The sequence below is a fragment of the Miscanthus floridulus genome, chromosome 2 (genome assembly GCF_019320115.1).
Source record: "Miscanthus floridulus cultivar M001 chromosome 2, ASM1932011v1, whole genome shotgun sequence".
NCBI classification, from domain to species: Eukaryota; Viridiplantae; Streptophyta; class Magnoliopsida; order Poales; family Poaceae; genus Miscanthus; species Miscanthus floridulus.
In genome coordinates this window covers 28,396,943-28,404,445 of record NC_089581.1, presented here as the reverse complement: position 1 = coordinate 28,404,445, position 7,503 = coordinate 28,396,943, and the positions used below count along the sequence as shown (strand labels likewise).

The window sequence follows — 7,503 nt, the reverse complement described above, 5'->3', positions numbered from 1 at the left end:
TCCGATACAAAGTCTTGGGAGCTAACGTGTCACAATGTCTGTGTCCGATTACTTTCAGTCAAAAAAAATCAAGCCGTACGGGTATATATCTAGTTTAGTAACTAAATAACAAACCAACTAAAAATTTAGAGTTCAATAAATGAATGTAACGGAGGTTCAACTTAAATTATAGAATATGTATGCAAAAGCTAAGAAATAAAATTAAGAGAGGATATATATTAGTAATAAACAAAAAGCAAGCTGGTTGGTATGAATGATTTAGTAATATATATTAAAGAAATTAAAACTACCGGACGCACCTGCTGCAGTGAATGATGCACGTCTGTATAACGAGAGAAAAACACCGATGCTGATGTTGATTCTGTGAGAGAAAAATATTGTTATTTTGCTGATATGGTACGGCTCCCGAGTTTAGGCAAATGAACATCGGGCTGTGCTGTGCGCCTGGTCACGCGGGAGGAGTGGGCCTGGCGGCCTGCATGGAAGTCCATTTGACGTGTTCGTCCGTATCCAATGCAGCCCAGCCGTGTCTATCCGAACTGATACGTATCTGATTTTCAGGACACGCCTGGGATACATATCCAGGGTGTATCTGACGCGTATCCGTATCCCATAAGTATGGACAAGCGATACGCTACCCTCCGATTTTCGTTCAACCGAACCCGGGCGAGCCACTCGTATAGTTTCCAAGTTCGTTCAACCCTTGGCGTACCAGTCTTCCAACCCTTGATCTCATCGAGACAAGTAACCCTCGTGACTCAAATCTCTAACTCTCTACTCTGCCTCAATGCCTAATACTAAATTGGCAAAATTTCAGCCTCATTTTTTGTCCGAATTTTTTTTGGTCTGCCTATTTATTTGCCCAGCTGTACCAAACAAACGTCGTCGTAGAGCTGGAGACCGAGACAGGTGATTTTAATTCTGGAATCGAACCCAAATAGAAATACAATAGAAATAGAAATCAATTTTCGTGTGTTCGTCTGGCCTCTGCATTATCTCTAACCATGCCCAATCCGTAACCATGCTGCACACTCCGAAATCAACTAGATTTCTCCCAAATCTATATGCTGAAGATTTTCCAAATCTGCAAGCAAAGTGCAAGGGACCAAATCGAGACTGAATCAAAACCACCACATCGATCCAAATCAGACTAAATCTAGCTAGAAAGACAACTTATAAAATCAAATTAATAAATTTGTTGTTTCCTCTGCAGACCTCCACAGCAATCAACAAAAATTGATTCTCTGTCGACCTCCACAGCAATCGACAAAAATTGATTCCGATCGAAGACGAACTCAGAGAAAGAATCGACGAAATAAGAGAAAGAATCGAAGAGGACATCAGAGGGGGTCGCGCCTGCAGGCAGCCCGAGGCGCCCGCTCCGCCGCCTCTGCACTCGCCGGCCAGGGTAGCCGCGCCATCGCCTCCCCCTGCGCGCGCGTGGTCAGGTGCATCCACGCCGGCCTGGGGCCACGCCATCTCCTCCAAGAGCCGAGCTCGTGCGGCTGCCGCCTCCGAGCCCGCGAGAATCCGGCGGACGGAGCAGAGGACGACAATCTAGGTTTGGGGAGGACCAGAGGAGGCCGCTGCCCCGAGTGGTAGCAGAGAGAGGAGATGGCGGCGGGCTCCTGAGGGAGCCGGCGGCGCGAGCGGCAAGGGATGGCCGGGCGGCGCAAGCGAGACGGGCGGCGGGCCGAGATGCGTCGTGACTCGCGAGGAGCGGGCGTGGGCAGCAGACAGTAGGGGAAGGATGAGGGATTTTTTCTCTTTTTTTTTTTTTTGTTTGGGCGGTGATTTTGGTTCTCTATAATAATCTGCTGGAACCTGAGTGCAGTGGACGGCTGGATCCTTCACAGCATGAACGCGGCGGCGGCGGCGGCGGCAGCTGCTGTCCAGCACGAAGTTGCAGGTGGCAGCTGCGGACGGTGAAATTTTTGTATTTTTGTCGCTTTTGAAAATAATTTTTACAAAAAAAACCTATGTCAAAATGTTTTCTAAAAATAGATCATTTTAGACGTCTTAGAACATAACGCCGAGGTATGAGGGTCGACGTCGACTGACACGACGCCGAGGTATTGCCACGTCATGGACGACCGGGGTCGTCGGCGACACGGTGGCGCGTGGGGTCCGAGACGTCGGCGTCGTGTCAGCCAACGCCACGGGCCCAACCTCGGCGCGGCTAGACTGCGTGCCGAGCTATTGGCACCATCCGGCGCGCGGCCCAGGCGGCCCAACAACGCATCGTGGCCCAGTGGCTCGGCGCGGGATCACTTAACGCCGAGCCACCAGATCTCGGCACGGCTCGACTCAACGCCGATGTCTGGTCCCTTGAGGCCGCGCTGAGGCCCCCTTCTTCTTCTTCCTTCCATTCTGAAGACCACCGGCTCTCTGTCTCCCAAATCCCCCACGCCCCCCATAAAACTCTAACCCCCAAATACGACTCTAGGTGCCCGGATCTTGTCTCCCAAAGCTTCCTCGAGGTAATGGTCCCTCCCCTCCTCCAATCTATCCGCGTAGATGTGCTTGCATTGTCTCTAATCATATGAAATCATGGGTGTATGGTGTTTTGGTATATGTGTGTTTGTATTTGCAAAATGTATGACTTAGAATGATTGAGTGCATTATTGTTTAACTGTTTTTGTGTTGAACATGTTAGGTTAGTTTGGTTTCTAGTTATTTTGGTCATTAGGGTTCTTTGTTTATTATAGGTGTCATTAGGGTTAGTTATTTGTTGATCATTAGGGTTAGTATGTATTTTATTTATTTGTTGGTCATTACATTTCAATTTTTTATGACTAAGGCGTTTTGCCAAGGTACTCCTCTTTCCCATCTTTTATTTCATCCATTTAGATTCGGTTGTTTTTGAACTTGGCATTATAGGTTTGGTTCATGTTCATGTCATTCGTGCAATGTATGGTGGTTCAAATGATTGAATGACCTAAATGTATGGTTGTTGTTGTTGTATATGTTCTGGTTTATAATCATTGAGTTAAATTTTGTGTTTGTTGGGATTCAAATTTGCTTAGGGTTTGTAATGAAAGCTTATTTGGGAGGTATGGTGATTTAGTGTTAGTAGCTTTACATTCGTTGCAAGGTACTTTGGATTGATTTTTTTTCTACGTAATGTTAGGATGCCAAGGCGTGGTAAAGCTCGTATTCCAAGGTAATCCCAATGTTTATTCATTATTTGTGCAACAAATAGAAAACCCTAGGTTTAGGTTTGGTTCTCCGTTAATATGACTAAATTCTTTCAATTGTAGCTATGGTCGCCAGAGGGCAAATCCCTACGACCTAAAGCCTCTCCCTAAAGGTGTTTCTCGACCAATGTGCTTTTGTGGTGATCCTCATAAGATAGACATCTCTGAAGATGAGGAAACATATAGACAGAGGTACTAGATGTGTCCTAATTATGCATGGGAACCTACAAAGCAACAGCGCCGTGCATCGTTTGTGAGGAATTTTTATTATGTGTTAATTAATTTTCTTGTGATATTAAGTATTGCTTATTTATTTGTTTTGTAATAATTTGTTTTTCTTGCAGACCGTTCCACCACTGTGTGACTTTGAACAGTGGATTGACACTAAGATCAAGGAGTCTGTCGGTGTTTCGGACCGGGGGGTCCTCAACCGACTAGTGAATTTGTTCTGCGTGCTCCTGATTCTGGATGGTGATGCAAAGAGACACAAGATTTATACTGGTTCGGGCAATCAGTGCCCTATGTCCAGTCTGAGAGATCGAACTTGTATTCCTTGCACCGAAGTGCCCGTAGTAGGGGGTTACAAGCTAAGGGAGAGAGGGAACTAGTCCCAGGTCTCGGCAAGGTGCCGTGTGGGCCGTCTGAGACGTTGCTCTCAAGCGGCTGGAATGTGTGCGCGTGTGTGTGTGTTACCAGGTGTTCTCCCCCCCTCTAAGTGGCCCAAGTCTTCTCCTTTTATAGTTGAAGGGAGGACAAGGACAGTACATGTATTACTATGCGGCGTCATACCAACAGGGGCGGCATGTCCGAACCCTGTGGCCTGTTCCTGTGGCGGCGTGGTCGTCGGAGTGGTCCGTCCTTGGAGTACTGGGGCGGCGTGGTCGTCCCATCATATCCTGTGCGTCGTGGGAGCCCCGGGAATGCCTCGGAGTGGACGCGGCGGCGAACGTGCAAGCCACTGTCGACAGACTGTGCGCGAGGCCGAGACTTGGTCGGTGCCGAGGCTTCCACTGCGGTGGGGGGGTCTCGGTAGGCACGAACCCCAAGATCGCCGAGGCCCTAGTGTATAGTGCCGAGGTCTTGAGCGGGCGACTGATCATGCATACAGCGTTAGGACACAGTGGCCGGTAATCCCCGTCATACCCTGTCCCAGCCGGTATGGCACTGATCGTGGACATAGTGTTAGGACACAGTGGCCGATAATCCCCGTCGTACCCTGTCCCAGCCGGTATGGCGCTGATCGTGGACACAGTGTTAGGACATAGTGGCCGGTAATCCCCGCCGTGCCCTGTCCCGGCCGGTATGGCGCTGATGCGGCCTCGGGTCGCGTCGGCCATTCTGTGGCATTAAGCCACCGTCCGTCTGAGATTGTGGGAGTGGTTGAAGCATTAATGAGACATGACACAGTGGCACGGGGGGCGACGGACCGCGGACGAGCCAGCCTCGAGCGACACGGAGAATGAGGCCTCACGTGAGATGGAGATCAGGCTCCTTGCCGAGGCCTCGCGCGAGAGGCCTCGCGCGATACGGAGAACGCGCCTCCTACCGAGGCCTTCCGTGGAGAGCCTCGGGCGAGGCGGAGATGGCGTTCCCTGCCGAGGCCTTCCCTGGGGAGCCTCGCACAAAGCAGAGTTTGCGTCAGGATGCCGAGGCCTCCTGCTCGAGGCTCGAGGCTAGGAGGGGGAGGACCCAGTGGGCTCGATCGTGGCGGGTGAGGGGCCCACGACTTACCTTCTAGCTTTTATTATTATTTTTAGATGGGACTTTAGTGACCCATTTAATGTTTTGCTTGGGGTACCCCATTCTAAGGTATCCGACAGTAGCCCCTGAGCCTCAGGGGGAGTGCGTGCACTCCCCCTGAGGTTTTGCCGAGGCTTGGTTCATACCTGCCTCGTAGGAATTGGGGTTTGTATTTTGAGGTTCCGGTGGGTGCGCGCGAGCGCACCCGTCGAGTGTAGCCCCTGAGCCCCTGGAGGAGTGGAGTTACTCCTCCAGGGGCTTTCTTCATTTCCGTGTCTGAATGAGTAGTTCTTATTGCATTTGCCGAGCCCCCAAGCGCAAGTTCGGGTTGCGGGGGTCTCGGCGAGGCTGCAAGAAAAAAGCCCTCTAGCCTCCGCACGGAGCGAGAGGTTTGTCAGGGGTCCCCTAACTTTGGGTATGATCCTCACGCTTCCTTTCACTCGGAAGGAGGGGTGGAATGTGCCAGGCTACCCTCAATGGGCATGAGCGTGGACACTTCCGGTGAGCTGTTAGCGGGTAGTCCGAGTGGAGGCCCGAGCCCCATTCGCTGGGGGACGGCTAGCGGTCTAGAGATGCACTCTAAGAGTACTAGGGGGTTTCTCTAGTGGGTGCTGAGGCCGTTCACGGGCCTTGGTGGCTCAGTGCCTCCCTACGGTGGGATCCCATTCGGATACTTCCCCACCGGTCTCGGACACGACTTAGGACGCCCCGAGCGACTGTTTGCTCGGGCCTGGGCCATTCGTAGGCTCACCCCAATGTCATCCCTAACTCTGTTGCCCTAGGGTGGCTGTCGAAACCTTTTGGAGGCCCAACCTTTGAACCCCTTGACCGTAACGGGCTTGGTGCCCTTTATCATGTTTATAGCGAAACCTCTAGCGCGGTTTTTGGATTGTTTGTCTTTGTCTTGTGTGTTCTGGCTCTTTCATCTGATCTTCACATGTCCTTTTCGTTCGGACGGAGGGTTAGTTTGCCGAGCCCATTCTGGTCTCGGCAAGGTTGCAGGAAGAGCCCCTAGCCTCTGCGTGAGAGGGCCGTCGGGAGTTCTCCTGACTTTTTATACGCCCCTCGCGCGTGAGGGTTTGTTTGCTGAGGCCCCTTTGGGCGTGAGCCCGGGTCGTGGGGTCTCAGCATATTTGCAGGAGGAGCCCCCTAGCCTCTGCAAAGGGCGAGAAGGCCGTCGAGGGTTCCCCTAACTTTTTATGCGACCCTCGTGCTTCCTTTTTGCTCAGAAAGAGGGGTGGAATGTGCCTCGCTACCCTCGATGGGCACGAGCGGTGGCACTTCCGGTGAGCTGTTATCGGGTAGTCCGAGTGGAGGCCTGAACCTCGTTCGTTAGGGGATGGCTAGCGGTCCAGAGACATACTCCAAGAGTACCAGAGGATTTCTCTAGTGGGTGCCGAGGCCATTCGTTGGGCCTCGGTGGCTTGGTGCCTCCCTACGGTGGGATCCCATTCGGATACTTTCCTACCGGTCTCGGACACGACTTTGGGCGTCCCAAGTGTTTCGCTCGCTTGGGCCTCGGCCCCATATAGGCTCACCCGTAGTCGCCCCTGACTCTGTTATCCTGGGGCAGCTGTCGAAACCCTTTGGGGTCCAACCTTCGAACCCCTAGATCATAATAGGCTCAGAGCCCGGTTCCTTCCTATGAAAGGAACAGGCCGCGGGGAATATCTCCCCTATTGGCTTGGCAACGGGTGGTGCGCCTTTTGAGGCAGTTTCATGGGGAGACGAAACGACGCCTGCTGCCATAGTGGCCGAGCATGACGTGATGGACGGGACGTAACTGTCCTCGCATTTAATGTGGGAAACGTGGGCGCGTGGGCCGCCGAAATTAGCTCGTGGTTAACCACGCTGGATGGGGGAAAACCTCCCCGATTTCATCGCCCGTTCGTTTCGCCTCCTCCCTGCATAAATACATGAGGACTCTTGTCCCTCCTCATCTTACCTTGCCTGTATTAGCACCGCCTCTGTTGAGCCATCGCCAGAGCAGTGAGTGCCGGGAAGAAGAGGAGAGGAGAGCGAGCCTAGGGAGAAAGCGAGAAAAAAGCGAGAGCGTAGGAGGGAGAGAGAGAAAAAACTCACCACCGCACCCGATTCCTCCGTCGCACCCATGGCCGGCAACGTCGTCGTTGTCGAGGCAGACCCTTGGGATCCGTCGGACGTCACCGAGGAGATGCTCCAGTCGCTTGTCGACGGTGGACTCCTCTGCTCGGTGATAGACCCTTGTAGGCTGGAGTGGATTGCTCCATACGACGAGCTAGAGCTGAGGCCCCGCGACAGCTACATCATGAGCTTCGTTTCCTTCCACGAGCGCGGCCTCGGTGTCCCGGCGGACCGGTTCATGCGGATGCTCCCGCACTACTATGGCGTGGAGCTCCACAATTTTAATCCCAACTCCATCGCTCAGGCGGCTATCTTCATTGCCTTCTGCGAGGGGTATTTGGGGATCGCTCCCCATTGGGAGTTGTGGCTCCACCTGTTCTGGGTGGGGCACACTACCAAGCCAACGGGCATGTCGGGTAAGAGGAAGGCATCAAGGGCCGGAGGCTGCACCCTCCAAGTGCGT

The 7,503-nt window shown here is 52.6% G+C and overlaps 1 long non-coding RNA gene across 1 annotated transcript; it reads left to right on the top strand.

Moving 5' to 3' along the window:
* Window positions 1–761: 761 nt before the first annotated feature.
* On the top strand, window positions 762–1,273 carry LOC136538306 (uncharacterized). The gene is made up of 2 exons (XR_010779289.1): window positions 762–909; window positions 1,214–1,273. It is a non-coding gene; the product is annotated as an uncharacterized lncRNA (long non-coding RNA).
* Window positions 1,274–7,503: the final 6,230 nt, after the last annotated feature.